The 13527-nt window shown below is 48.6% G+C and overlaps 1 protein-coding gene and 1 long non-coding RNA gene across 2 annotated transcripts in view; one reads left to right on the top strand and one right to left on the bottom strand.

The window, feature by feature from the left end:
- Esrrg (estrogen related receptor gamma) overlaps nt 1-2214 on the bottom strand; it is a 608081-nt gene extending 605867 nt beyond the window's left edge. Inside the window, exons 1-2 of the mRNA XM_041635228.1 lie at nt 2067-2214; nt 1675-1760 (exon numbers count right to left, since the gene is read on the bottom strand). The gene's annotated coding sequence lies outside the window, so the exon portion shown is untranslated. The remainder of the gene's footprint in view (nt 1-1674; nt 1761-2066) is intronic.
- On the top strand, nt 2075-9727 carry LOC121435775. Its single transcript, XR_005972614.1, has 3 exons — nt 2075-2155; nt 3157-3317; nt 9263-9727. It is a non-coding gene; the product is annotated as an uncharacterized LOC121435775 (long non-coding RNA).
- The last annotated feature ends 3800 nt before the right edge of the window (nt 9728-13527 follow it).

The raw sequence follows: 13527 nt of genomic DNA, 5'->3' as shown, positions 1-13527 counted from the left end.
AACCCAGAGATGGCATTCATTATCTTGGGAAGGGTAGGCAGGAAGAAAAATTATGACCTAGGACGTCTAATTCCCAGATTTGGTCAGTAAGGTTCAATACTACCACTTTTGAGCTATGACAGCATGCTAAGATCTGTACCTAACCACAGCTCCAAAAGCTGCTTGGGGATAGTGGCAGAAGCTGGCTTTTGCTTTTGGCAGAGGGCCTGAAAACCATCTGAAGCCTGCTTCAGAGAGATTCTGGGCAGATCAGGACTAGGTGTGGGTGCCCACCATCCAGCCTGAACCAGACAGTTCCGGCAGTGTGAAGCCTGGAGGGAGAGGGAACGGGAAGGAGGCTGGCAACACCCAGCGTGTCATCTCCTTGTTCTGTAGGCAGTGGGGAACTTCTGGTGTGCACAGAGGCCCACTCCATGGGCACCACCTAAGGTCTATGCAGAGCCTTCGCTCTTCCCCTATCTGTCCTCAAAGGCAGCCTTGACGACTTTGAGTGGGACAAGGCCCCAAAAAGGATCCTAAAGTGAGACCCATTGTATCAAGAAAATTGATGGGGCTCACGAATTGCACCGAGATGCTGGTAGCGGGGACACTGGGCCACGGTAGAGATGCGAATCCCAGACTGTGCTCTCATTTTCGGCCAGACTGATAGGAAACTAGAATGCTTTGCAGTTGCAAACCTCCCTGCGTTGCTCCCCTTCGAGATGTTGCCTCCGCCAAGACTGCGAAGGGCACTTTGACACACCAAGAAGGAGCCACAAGCGGGCCACCACGCGCCTGCGGGAAAGAGTGTTTGGCCGCGGCTGAGCTTGCACAGCCACCCAGAGTCCGTCGCTGTCCACGCGTGCCTGAGCGCTCCATTCGCCCCGGGGTCCGGGGAGCTTTCAATACCCACTACACACCAACAGCCGGTTTCCAAACCTCAGAAACCGTGCTTGAGGCTCCGACGCTTAGGGAAAAAAGGACAAGGTCAAGGTTTACCCTCAGCCAAGTTTCGCCCCGCCTTAAGCAAGCTCTGCTCGCAACGGTTGGAAAAAGGGGTGGCAGAGTCCAGGGTGCCTGGCTGGAGTTGAGGGACCTTACCCTGACTCTTTTAGACAAGCCCCAGACCATGGCTTTTCTTCCTTTCCCCTCTTCTCTGCTCAGAGATGATTCAGGGGGGTTGTGATTAAGACCAATCCGAGCTTGAATCGGGGTAGCTCCAGAGCCCGGTACTCCGGAGCCGCCGCGGCCAAAGCTACGCGGAGGGGTGGGGGCGTCCCCAGCGGGAAATACCTCGTCCCCTCCTCCCAGAGCTTGGATCGGCGCTTTTGAGGCGGGCAGCAGGCGCCCTCAGAGCCCAAACGACCCCCTTCCCGTCGCCCGGGCCGGGACCAGTCCTCAGCACGCAGCACACCCATCCCTTGCTCCCCACCCCCATCACCGCCTCACGCTGAGAAGCCACTGGGCTTTCTCCTCTTAGAGTCAAAAAGCAAACTCGGTTTCAAGTTGAGAGCAGGCTAGAGAGGGGAGCGGGGGTGCACAAAAATGGAAAATGGGGGCAGTAGGAAGAGAGCAAACTAGAACCCCCGACTGGGGGTGGAGGTGGCAAAGGCTGAGGACAGCGCGACCCACGGCGGTCTCGGCGGCGAGCGACAGCGCCTCCCGCGTGTACCCGGAGGTTCGGCGCCAACTCACAGAATCCCGTGTGCGGGGGGTCGCTGCCCGAGCTCCCGGGAATAGGTGGCTTTGGGTGTCCCCGAGGGTGTCCGCTTGGTCGCCGGCTGCAAGAGGGGAAAGCAAACAAACCGCCGGACATCAGCGAGACAGGGCACCACGGGAACCTCTCGCACTCCGCCCGAGGAATCGGGCGCAGGGTTCGGGCTGCGGGGTGTAGACTATAAATAGCGAACTTTTCGATGGAATTAACTAACAAATGAAAGGAACAGCGCAAATTTGCAAAGGACCTCCCCCTCTCCCCTACACACACACACACACACACACACACACACACACACACACACCTTGCACACACACACACACACCTTGCACACACACACACACACACACACACACACACACACACACACCTTGGAGGAAAAGACCAGACGTCCCTCTCGTCCCTCTCCTGGCAGGAGTTGGGAGGGGATTGGTTTGAAGAAGGAGTCGAGGTTTTAAGGTATCTACAATTTCCGGCAGTTTTGTTACTTTGTTTCACGCGGTCCCCTACTGCCTCGCTCGCCCCACCTTCAGCCACCCAGGAGTCAGGAAGGGCGAAGCCTCCGGGTGCCGAGAGAGGGAGGAGGGAGAGGGAGGTTTCCCGAGGACTAACCGAGCCCTAGGCCTTTAGGGAGTCAGGGAAAATGCCAGGACTCGGGAGTTCACTTGAGGTACCGGGACAGGAATTTGGGCAATCCCGCATTTGGGAAGGAATTGCAACAGGGTAAATTCAGAAGTCGCAAGAGTAAGGAGAGCAGGGTTGCCCTTCCCGGGCTCAACTATGACCTCCAGTGCCAGCGACCTCTCTTGGTTGGTTTGCTTGGATCCCTCGCCCGGGAAGGGCGCTGGAGAGTCCCAGGGGGTGACTTTTCACTTGCAGGGTTTCAGCAGCAGCTAGGGCTGCGGGATACCACCTGGAGTTCTTCCTCACTTAGCCCTCTCTACCCTAAACCGCCCTCGGGGCACTTGCTTTTTCCCACGAGGGTTCACAGCAGCCATCTGGAATAAGGCTAATTGTCTAATTGCCTGAGAATCCCACTCCACGCGTCCACCTTTCTCTGGCCCTCTAGCCCGTATGGGGGATATGGACAGAGGTGAATAAGTTAGCTCGATTTTCAATTTCATTTTGTTTCTTCAAAAATACAATCTTTGAGGACAGGAAATACTAAGCACTCCAACCTCTGTAAGCTCGCGAGATTGTTGCTTCAAAGATTTGCTGAATGTCCTGTAGGGATGAAGGACCGCAGGGCCAATAGACATGTCAACATGATTGGTGTGGGAAAGAGGGTTGAAGGTTTGCCTTGCTTGCTTGGGAGGCTGGAATCTCCACGAGGAGGCCTGTAGGGTGGTGGTCTTTCCTTTCCCATCCTTCATCTCTCCCCAAAACCTTCCCGCCCACCCTTACAGGGAAAGGCCAAAGGTTCTAGGTGCCTATTGCTAACTGGGAATCTTGTCCTGCAGGTGCCTGTCACGTCCTCAACTGCGTTCTCCCAGCAGCTCGTCCTGCCAGTTTTCGCCTCACGATCCCTAAACGTATTTCCCGGAGAATCCAGCCTGGCTTGGACTCAAAGGGAACGGGGAAAGGGCTAAGGCGTCCATGGCCCAAGTCTCCATGCAGGCAGGTGCGTGAACGCTCTCTCCGCGAGCCCCTGCCAAGCCTATGCTCCTGCACGCCCACTTGGCACTTTGGACACGCGGCCGCGCTGCCTCGACTTCCCCCCAGGAAACAGGAGTCTGACCTGACTGTCCTTTGGCACCAGCCCTTGCCCGAGTTCAGAACGATTTTAAAGGCGCCCCCAGACTGGAAGGGAAAGAGCCTTGGAATCGCGGGATCCCCGACCCTGCTTGAATTGCGCGCCCTGCTACGCACCTGTCCTGGCCTTCCCGCAGCCCTCGCTGAGCTGGTTGGGATCTGGGCCTGGAGTCCACAGCTTCCAGAGGAGCCCGCCCTCACCCGCGCCCTCACCCTCCTCCTCCCGGCTCGCCTTTGCTCTTTGGGACGCCCTGCCACCAGCGGGGCGGTCTTTCCTGGGCCACGCTGTGGGCTAGCAGGAGACTATCTCTAGGCTGTGCGACCACTCCATGGGAGCGCTTTTCCCACTTTCCTGGCTCTACCACGCCCGCTGGTGCCCCCGCTCCCCCTGCAACCCTCTTTAGCATCCCAGGCTTTGAAACTGAAATGGGATCTGCAAAAAGAAAGGCTAGGAACACTAGCTGGAAAGAGGTGGAGGTCGGATGGTTGTTCTAGACAGTTCTGAATGTTCTCTGTAGAGGAATGGTCCTTGAGGTGATGAATATGATGGGCATACAAACAGAGTTCCTATGGTTGTCCCCAAAGCCCGATTCCCGTCTATTGTTTTGCGCCTGGGAGAAAGCTGCCCAGCGTGATGGATCTCTGTAGATCCCATCACTGGAAGAAAAATCCTGCTGATAACGATTATCTCCCGGTCGTGCTATCTTGCCATCACCCCAATTCATCTCCTTCTCGCTCCAGTCCCTTGGGGAGAAGAGGAGGTTGAGGAGCTGGAAGGAGGGTGAACGAAGCCGCTGCCCTCGGATGGAGCCGAGAGGCGAAAGCAGCCGTCTTTCCGCTCCAGGCTGGGAAGAGGGGCCTGGAGGGTTTTTCTCTCTGCCAAGTCTCGCGCGTCTCAGATGATTTTAGTCTGGTGCTTCGGTCTACCCATATACATTTCCAATCTCATGGCTCATAAACTATTAGCAAAATGGTTTCATTATTCACCTTCTGCATCCTACAAAAGGGGGAAAAGATGGGGCGGGGGTGGGGAGTCGGACACTAGTTAACAGGAAGGCTGTGCAGGCTTAAATAATGACTCCTACTGCCTTCAAGCTCACACTTAACAAATCTGGCCCTCTCCGAAGAATCTGTCTCTGGCTCCTTTCTGTCTTGTGCTCTGCCCATCTCTGTCCATGTGTCCTTAATACCCAGGTTTCTAGGTGTCGTCCACGAGGCACACCCTTTAGGTTATAGGCATTCAGAATTAATTGGTTGAAATTGCTGCTCCCAGGCCCATGGGGGCGCGGCAGTGTAGTGGATGGGATCACTTACCGTCCCTAAACCTAAACATCTAAAGTCCTGGGTGAGAAGCAAGAAGTGGGTCACAGGTTGTATGTAGGTTATGGTGCCTGAATAGACACCAAGTCCTGGCCTGGCTTCTTCTGCAAGAGGGGGAAGTGGAAAACTTAGATCAATTGGGGGCGCGACGGTTGCGGAAAGAGCGCAGCAGTCAGGAGCTAACAACTCAGAAGACGGACCAACAATCTTGAATGCGGATCTTGGATCCTAAAGACGGGCTCCTGCCTCCACTCCATTCAATGAATCAACCTCAACAAAAGCCAAAAGTCGTCAAGTGGCTCCTGGCAGCCCGAGAGAGTCCCTTGCAAAAGGCTGGAGCAGGCGGAAATGTGCGGGCAGGCGGCCGGTGCAGCCTCAAGCCTGTGCCAGCCGGTCTGCTCCTCCTACGGGGTCTATGAAAATATTAAGTGTCTTCGCATACGTTTACTTTTCATAGAAATGCATTTATCTAAAATGACTGTTCCCCCACTCCCCACCCCGCACCCCATCCACACTTCCCTACTCTCATTGAAGCTATGGAGAAGGCTAGGCGAGCGAGCGTGCAGTAATTATCCCTGGGTCTGGGAAGCAATCTGGCTGCAAGAGGCCCTTCTGCAATTGCCGGCGGCGGCAGCGGCAGCTCGCGGGGCCAGGGACTCCCTGCGCTCGCTGGGTCACCGAGCAACTCGGCCTCCACTCGCCGGCTGTTTAATATACATGGGGTGGGAACCGAGCGAAGCCAGTCTGTGAGCCTGCCCGTCTTGTAGAAAAAAAGAAATCAATTTGCTATTTATTTTTGAAATATATAGATTTAGGGATTTTTTTTTCCTAGCCCGACCCCTTCAAGAACATTTAATTACGTCTTTTAATGACTTTTCCAGTATTTGCCTGCACTAGCTCACGTTCAGGGGTGGCAGTAGGGTGGAGTTTCTTTAAGGGGGGAGGTGTTCAATTCTGCTATCTTCAAAAAGATTTTCTTTACGTGTTAATTGCATGCTGTTATGCACATCTGGGACTGCGTGCTGACCAACTCAGACCAACTTTTAATTAACACATTGACCTGGCAAGGAAGCAGCCGCCCAGCCTCCCCCTCGAATTATGGATATTAAGGCGCCTGGAAGCGCCTGGGCCCGCGCTGCCAGATGCCTGGGAAGAATTGCCTGCGTCCAGGGGCACAACGGGTACAAATCGCGACTGCTCGCTCTTTCTGCAAAGGGGTTTTCTCCCCTCACCTCTAGGAAAACAACAAAGAAAAAGAGCAAATGGGCGAGTGTTTGGGCGGACTTTTTAACATCCTTTCCCCCAGACTTAGCCAGGAGAACGCGGAGTAGAAGAGGAGACCAGCTAAAGCCGGTTTCTATACAACCAGATTTGGGTCTGGCCTCTGGCTGGGCTCTTTGAATAAACCAAGTTTCAGGTAACGAAGATGTAGGGGTACCGGAGGGGCTATATCTGTTGCCCTTTCGAAGTCCCGGCCCTCTTCCTACTAGCCTTCTTACCTTCGCCCTCCTCTCTCCGAGGCTAAACCCCAAACTCCAGGGTCCTAGATCTGAGAATTAAGACTCGGGGAAGTGGGGGTTCTCCCTGCTGGTGTCATGCTCCTGCCCAGCGAGGGCAAGGAAAATGAGTGGCTGTCTTGAGTGTGCTAGGCCTTCCCCAGAGGCTAGGCTCCTCCTCCATGGCATTCTGTTCAGCTGGCTAAGGCCAGTCTAACCCCTGTGGGAGGGAGAAAGAAACCCGTGGAACATTTCAGACGATGCCACCTGGAGATATGCAATTTCACCCTAAGTAATCTCATTCAGGATTGATGGCTTCCCCGGAGAGCTGCCTTCCAAGTGAGTGTCTAGTCCGCTTCCCTGTAGAGCACAAATGCAGGTTAATCCCCAGCTACGAACTCATTTTCTCTTTCCGTGTCTAATCCCAACAGCCGTGCTCTTCTCAATGCTTAGCTTCCGCATACAAGCCCATAAAAAATGTCAGAGCGGCGTTCCTTCTCCCAGCCATAAAGATGTCGGAGTGAATCACTCCCCAGCTACTCTCTAACGTCTCCTCCCGGTAACAGTGGAAGTTTCTTGTTTGACAGTTTTCATGCCCCGACACAGAACTTTTCCGCGCCCCCGCAGAACCAGTGTGATGAAAGACAATGTCACGATCAATTCACAGTCCTGTGTGTTAACTAGGTCTGCGCTTTAGAACATTTAGTGAGACTAGGCTGCTCCCCACGTGTTCCTCTTTCCCTTCCTATCTCTTCCCTTCCATTTTTCCCTCTCTTCCTCCTCCCTCTCACACTTACCAATAATCTGATTTTTTTTTTTTTTGCGAAAAAAAGCATAGAAAAGACAACCAGCTAGGACCATCCTAGACCTCAGTGCTTCTCTGTTGAGACCGGTCTTTTGATATTCCGATACGGGTATAAAGGAAATGCGTCTTTAGAGTGGGATAAAACCCTTGGCTGGTAAATGACAATGTCCCTTTACAAAGATAGGGCCCCTGGGAAGTGATCACAAGTGCATTCCAAACAGCCGTAGGTTGAGTTTCTGGAGATTCCGGATACCGACTTGAGCTCACCAAGGGATCCGGAAAATTGCAGCGCACACCTGATATCCAGGGGGGACAAGAGTTGCCTCCCTGCAGCTGCTTTTCCCCTTGATTTACTCGGCCTAGTAGGATGTATGCTGGGTGTTTTGATACAGATTAAAAACAAAAGAGTCAGCAGTTTGATCTGGAAAGTTCTTTACTGCTGAATGGTTGTGGGCTCAAACTAAAGAATGTGTTTGTGCTGGGGACATTTGCATGGCACATACATATGCATTAGCAGCTGCATGGCGGTAGAGCACCAATTCCTGAAAGCATTTATCCTCTCACAGTCCGCCTTCTGTCCTAAAGGAAGTAGGTAAGAGGCTTGCAGAAAAACCCGGTACCCTTTAAAGAGGCCCTTTGGCTCATAACTACCTTCTTCTTTGAAAGATTTTTGGTTTTTGAAGTAACTTACCTCCTTGGTCAGTTTTCTAAATTAAGATAATGAATTAAGAGTGTATAAAATACAATAAAAGAATTACCTCGAGAGAGAGGCCTGGCAGTGACAATCTGAATTCAGGAGACAGATGCCACCAAAATGTCTCCCTTTGACTGAAGTTAGCCTGGACTACATAGCACTATGCCTTCAAAATAATACAATAAAATAAAAAAGAAGGAAAGGCAAGCAAGCCTCTTAACTGAACAGTAAGTACTCCAGAGACTTATTTCACAGCCTGAATTCTATTTCAAGTCTTTCCTCACTTCGCGTTTGGTGGAGGTAAAACATGGTGTCTCAGTAGTCTGGACCTTGCCCTGAAGTCAGACACAAGTGTTGGAGGATGGATGCTTTCCCACACACTGGATGAGCCCAGTGCTGGGACTGCTGTTGATTTCTGCAGGGGTTATCTGTATCTAAGCCCGCCTGGGCTGTGTTTTACATGACTAGTCTCCTTCATGACAAGATCCAAACTTTAAAACTAAAACCTGACTGAACTAGGTAGGCTCTTAATTTATCTAATACTGTTCGATCATTAGTTTTTTTTGTGTTTTTTTCTTGTTTCTTTCTCTTTTTTCTTTCTTTTTTTTTTTAACATTTAAGGCAGAGTCTCTTATAGTCAAGACTAGCCCCAGACTTGATCTATGGTGGAGGCTCACCTTGAACTACTGATTCTCCTGCTTCTACCTCAAAAGGGCTAAGATACAGGACTCTGCCATCACAACTGTATTTATTTATTTATTGGTTTTTTTGAGTCAACGTTTCTCTGTAGCTTTGGACCAGTTTTGCCTTGAACCACAGAGATTCCCCTGCCTCTACCTCCCGAGTGCTGGGATTCAAGGTGTGTGCTACCACCGCCTGACTTATTTTCCTTTGATTAAAAAAAAAAAAAAAGGAAAGGTAGATAGAAAGAAAGAAACTAAGAAAAAAAAAGCAACATTTAAATTTTGGGCAACTAGACACACACAGACATCCAAACCATGAACGCTAACTCAGGTACATTAAAAAAAAAATCACCTTTCACTTTGATTCAAAGCCAATAAACAGTTCATGAAATTACTGAGAACAATCTGGATCATACTCATATCAGAGTTTTCCACCACAGCGTGAGAGCACTACAAACCGGGCAGAAATCTTACTCCCAACACCACAAAAATAAATAAATAAATAAATAAATAAACAAACAAACAAATAAAAGAAAGATAAAGAAAGAAGGGAGCGTTCCTTTCAGGAACTGTGATGACCAGTGAGGACATTTGTAGTTACCCCTATCTATCTGTCTGTCTGCTGTTGTGCTTCAAGTTATAAGAAAGATATTAGACGGGAAAAAGAGCTGCCAGTAATGGCTGAAATGCTGCCATCCCCTCTCTCAGCTACGTGGAAGCACCAGTTGCATGCACTGCTGTACGAACCCCCACACGCAGTGACACATGAATATGCATGAAGCTAAATGATAATCTATTTTTATGTCTCGTTTCCAGATGTTTACAAATACTGCCAGTTCACTGATTTGACCTACCCAGAGATTTGCAAAGATCTTCACTACGTAGCGGAATCCTAGCTGGCCTTACTTGTCGTCAAACCAACGTTATTTGGGAACACAGCAACAACAACACTACAACTTAAACAGGAATCATATACAGGAGCAGAATGCTGTGGTTTGAAGGAGAAAGGCTCCCCACAGGCGCGGGTGTTTGAACACTTGGTCCCCAGTTGGTGGCACTGGCTGGGGTGGGGATTATGGAAACTTTAGGAGATATGGCCTTGCTGGAGGAAGTATGCGACTGGGAGAGGCTTTTGGTGTTTATTCCTTTACCCCACATCATTTCTCTTTTTCTGCTTCCTGCGTGAGGGTAAGATGGGATCTCTTGGTTTCCTGCCTCTACTGCCATATCGTATTCCCCACCGTTATTGACATCCAAGTCTCTGGAACCCTAAGCCAAAATAAAAACTTTCATATCACTGGGCGGTGGTGGCACACTCCTTTAATCCCAGCACTCGGGAGGCAGAGGCAGGCGGATCTCTGTGAGTTCGAGGCTAGCCTGATCTACAAGAGCTAGTTCCAGGACAGGCTCCAAAACCACAGAGAAACCCTGTCTCGAAAAAACAAAAAACAAAAAAAACTTTCATATCGATGTATTTCATATGCTTCAATATATTTCATATATTTTTAGTGTATATATATATACACTAAAAATATAGAGAGGGCTGTGAAATATCCCACTAAGTAAAGCAGGAGGAAGCATGGTTCCTGGAGCCATGTTCTGGGAGCCATACAGAAAGCTGGATATAGCAGCATACCTGTAGCCCCAGGGATGAGAAGGTGGACAGATTCTGAGACTTGTTGGATTGTCAGCCTAGCCAAACTAGTGAGCTTAGGTTTAGTGAGAGACCAGCTCAAAACTAAGGTGGAAAGTAATAGTGGGAGAACTACACATAATAGATGGATGGATGATAGATAGATAGATAGATAGATAGATAGATAGATGATAGATAGATAGATAGATGATAGATAGATAGATAGATATATAGATAGATGATAGATGATAGATAGATAGATAGATAGATGATAGATAGATAGATAGATAGATAGATAGATAGATAGATAGATAGATGATAGATAGATAGATAGATAGATGATAGATGATAGATAGATAGATAGATGATAGATAGATAGATGATAGATGATAGATAGATAGATAGATGATAGATAGATAGATAGATGATAGATAGATAGATAGATAGATAGATAGATGATAGACAGATGGATGGATAGATGGATTGAGCATGTTTGTGTGCACAGCTGCCACAGTGCACAGTGTAGCTATGGAAGTCAAAAATCAGACTCAGATTTTGTTCCTCATCATCCACCTTGTATGAGGAAAGGTCTCTCACTGTCCAGTATGGCATAAACTGGGCAGCTGACCTGTAAGCTCTTGGGGTCCCCCTGTCTTTGGCTCCCACCTGTCACAGGAGGGTGGTTTGTGATTACAAATGTGCATGTTTGCATCTGGATTTTGCCTCCTGAGGATACGAACTCAGGTCCCTGAGCTTATGTGGCAAGCATTTCCCCCATTTAGCTGCCTCCTTCACCTCCACTGTCTTTGAAATAAAAGGAGAGGAGCAGGCATCCCCTAAGGAATTCAAAGTGCAATTGAGGAATGCCGGTAGTTCGGGGTGGTCAGACTTCACAGGAGCCCACTCCCTGTCTTGAACTCCGCCAGGCTAAGACAGTGGGTGACCTGGCAGGAAATACACTTCTAACGAGTAGGAAGAAAAAGGAATCATGTTGAAATCCACAGTCTTCTGGGTTTTTCTTAAGAAGTCCCACTGTGAGGAGAAGCTATGTTGCCAGAGCCTCATATTTATATTAAAACTCCTCAACCGGCTCAGCTCCACTAGCCCCCCACCAGCTGGAAAGGGAACCATCCAATTCCCTCCTCAACCAAGGTCATGCCTGAGAGGCAAAATCCAGGTCATGGCTGGGGACACAAACTCTCCAAGAAGCTGGGACCTAGTTCATAACTTTAGAATGTTCCTGATGACCAGTTACAACTAACTACTGGAGGCCCCACTTATTTGCTTTCTTTTATGCAATGTGTCTTGCAATGAGAGTATCATTGGAGAGACTGAATTAGTACCACAAAGTGTCGGGTCCATCAGGATGCTGGCATGCCGGACCAGGAGTGTGCCTGCCTATTGGTTAGCGTGTGTATTTCCAGTGCTAGGTATTGAACCCAGGACTTCATAAGAACTAGGCAAATGCTTTACCACTAAGTTACAACTCCAGTTCCAGAATAGGAACTATAACAAAAGAGATTAATATGCTAAGGACTTCAAAGGAAAAAGTAGACATCATGCCACAACACATGAGCCATGTAACCAGAGACATGGAAATGGCACAGATGGAAGACTAGAGGCTTCAAAGGCTAAAGCTGGAGAGAATAATGGTTTTTGTGGGATGCACAGGCACTTAGCTCAGCTGAGGAAAGATACTCCAAGCTTGGGGATAATTTAATAGAGATTCCTGAAAGTGCAAAGCAAAGCAGAAAAGACTAGAAAAAAAAATAGAGCAGACCACGTGACAAACCATGACCAGACAACACATTTGTTATGGGGACATTTGAAGGAAGGAGGAAGAGAAAGTTATACAATTATAACTGAATATTTTTCCAGATTAACACCAGACACCAAAACACAGATTGAGGAAGTTCATAGAACTCAGGCTGGATAAATGTCCCCGCCTGTGCCTAGGCACATCTTCTCCAAACAAGAAAATTAGCGATGAAGAAAAATTCTGTAAGAAGCCAGAAGAGAATTAGTGTTTAGCCTCAGAAAAGCAAAAAGAAAAGTGACATTCAATTTCAGCTAAAAGAAAACAACAACAAAATGAACAACAACAACAACAAAAACCATAGCATCAGTGAAAGAGAGCGAAGAAAACAACACAAAATACCAGGCTAGAACAGGGCATCCTGCTAAGTTATCCTTCAAAAGTGAAGGAGTAAGACACGGCACACCTTGTAAGCCCAGCACCCAGGGAGAGTCAGAAAGTCACCAAAAGCTGAGACCAACCAGGGCAGCATTGTGTGTTTCAGGGTAGATCAAAATCTTGGATTCTATAAAGAGAGGAGTAAGGTCAAGTTCAAACTTCTGAGCTGTGGCTCAGTAGGACAGCATTGTGAATACTCACTGGGCCCAAACGTCAATTTCCTAGTGCCTTTAATAAAAGCATTTATTAAAGCTGGCCATGGAGGTGCAAATCTATGATCTCAGCTTTGAAAAGGCTGAGACAGGAGGGGTGCCATAAGTTCAAGACCAGCCTGGACTACATAGTATCAGGTCAAGTAGGGCTATATACCAAGACATTAAAACAAACCAGAATGAATAAGTAACTGTACTGATTTTGTCCTTAAAGAGATTACAATGTTCAAAACAACAGCAACTATATATCTCATGATAGGTATATATGTAAATACTTATGGGTGTGAGAATTAAGTGCAACAATGAACTAGAAGGAGGGCAAAAGCAGGTCTAATTTGTTATGAAGAAGTTGCAGTATCTGGGAGGTTGAAAGGTACTCTTAGACTCACTAAAAATATATGCTGTCTACCTGGCTGCAAATATTCGGAAAAGATATTTAGAAAGCAATGTAGTAGATATAGATATACAAGAAAATAGAGAAAATGGTGCTATGTGAAATGCCCAACATAGAGGGGCTGGTAAAGGACCCTGTTGCACAAGCATAACGACCTAAGTTCAACCACCTAGCATCCATGTGAACAAGCCAGACACCTGTAATCTCATCCTTGGGGAGGTACAGGCAGGATGATCCTGGGGTTCACATAAACAGCCAAACTATCTGAATTGACGAGCTCTGGATCAGTGAGAGCACCTGCCTCAAAAAAAAAAATAGGGTGGAAACTACTAAGAAAGACAAAGATGTCACCTAGAGGCTTGATGACTACCTCTGTCCTCCACAGGCACTACCCATCTGCACACGCGCACATGCACGCACACACACACACACACACACACAACCCCATAAATGGTCAGTGGCAGCATTCACCAGTGTGCACGCTTCTCTGGGTTACAGGAAGCCCGAGTTTCACTCCCCAGAGCTACAAGGCCTCACTCAACACAAACACAGCAGAACATACAGCAAAAGTAGGAACACGATGCCGTGAGGTGGTACAGCCGTTAAGAGCACTTGCTGCTCTTGCAGAGGACTGGGTCTTGGTTCCTA

Source organism: Microtus oregoni, unplaced genomic scaffold, assembly GCF_018167655.1.
Source record: "Microtus oregoni isolate MIOR12 unplaced genomic scaffold, Mior012 000047F_ref0000412, whole genome shotgun sequence".
Taxonomy (NCBI): domain Eukaryota; kingdom Metazoa; phylum Chordata; class Mammalia; order Rodentia; family Cricetidae; genus Microtus; species Microtus oregoni.
The sequence above is the reverse complement of the archived record's forward strand: the minus strand, read 5'-3'. Positions and strand labels throughout refer to the sequence as shown.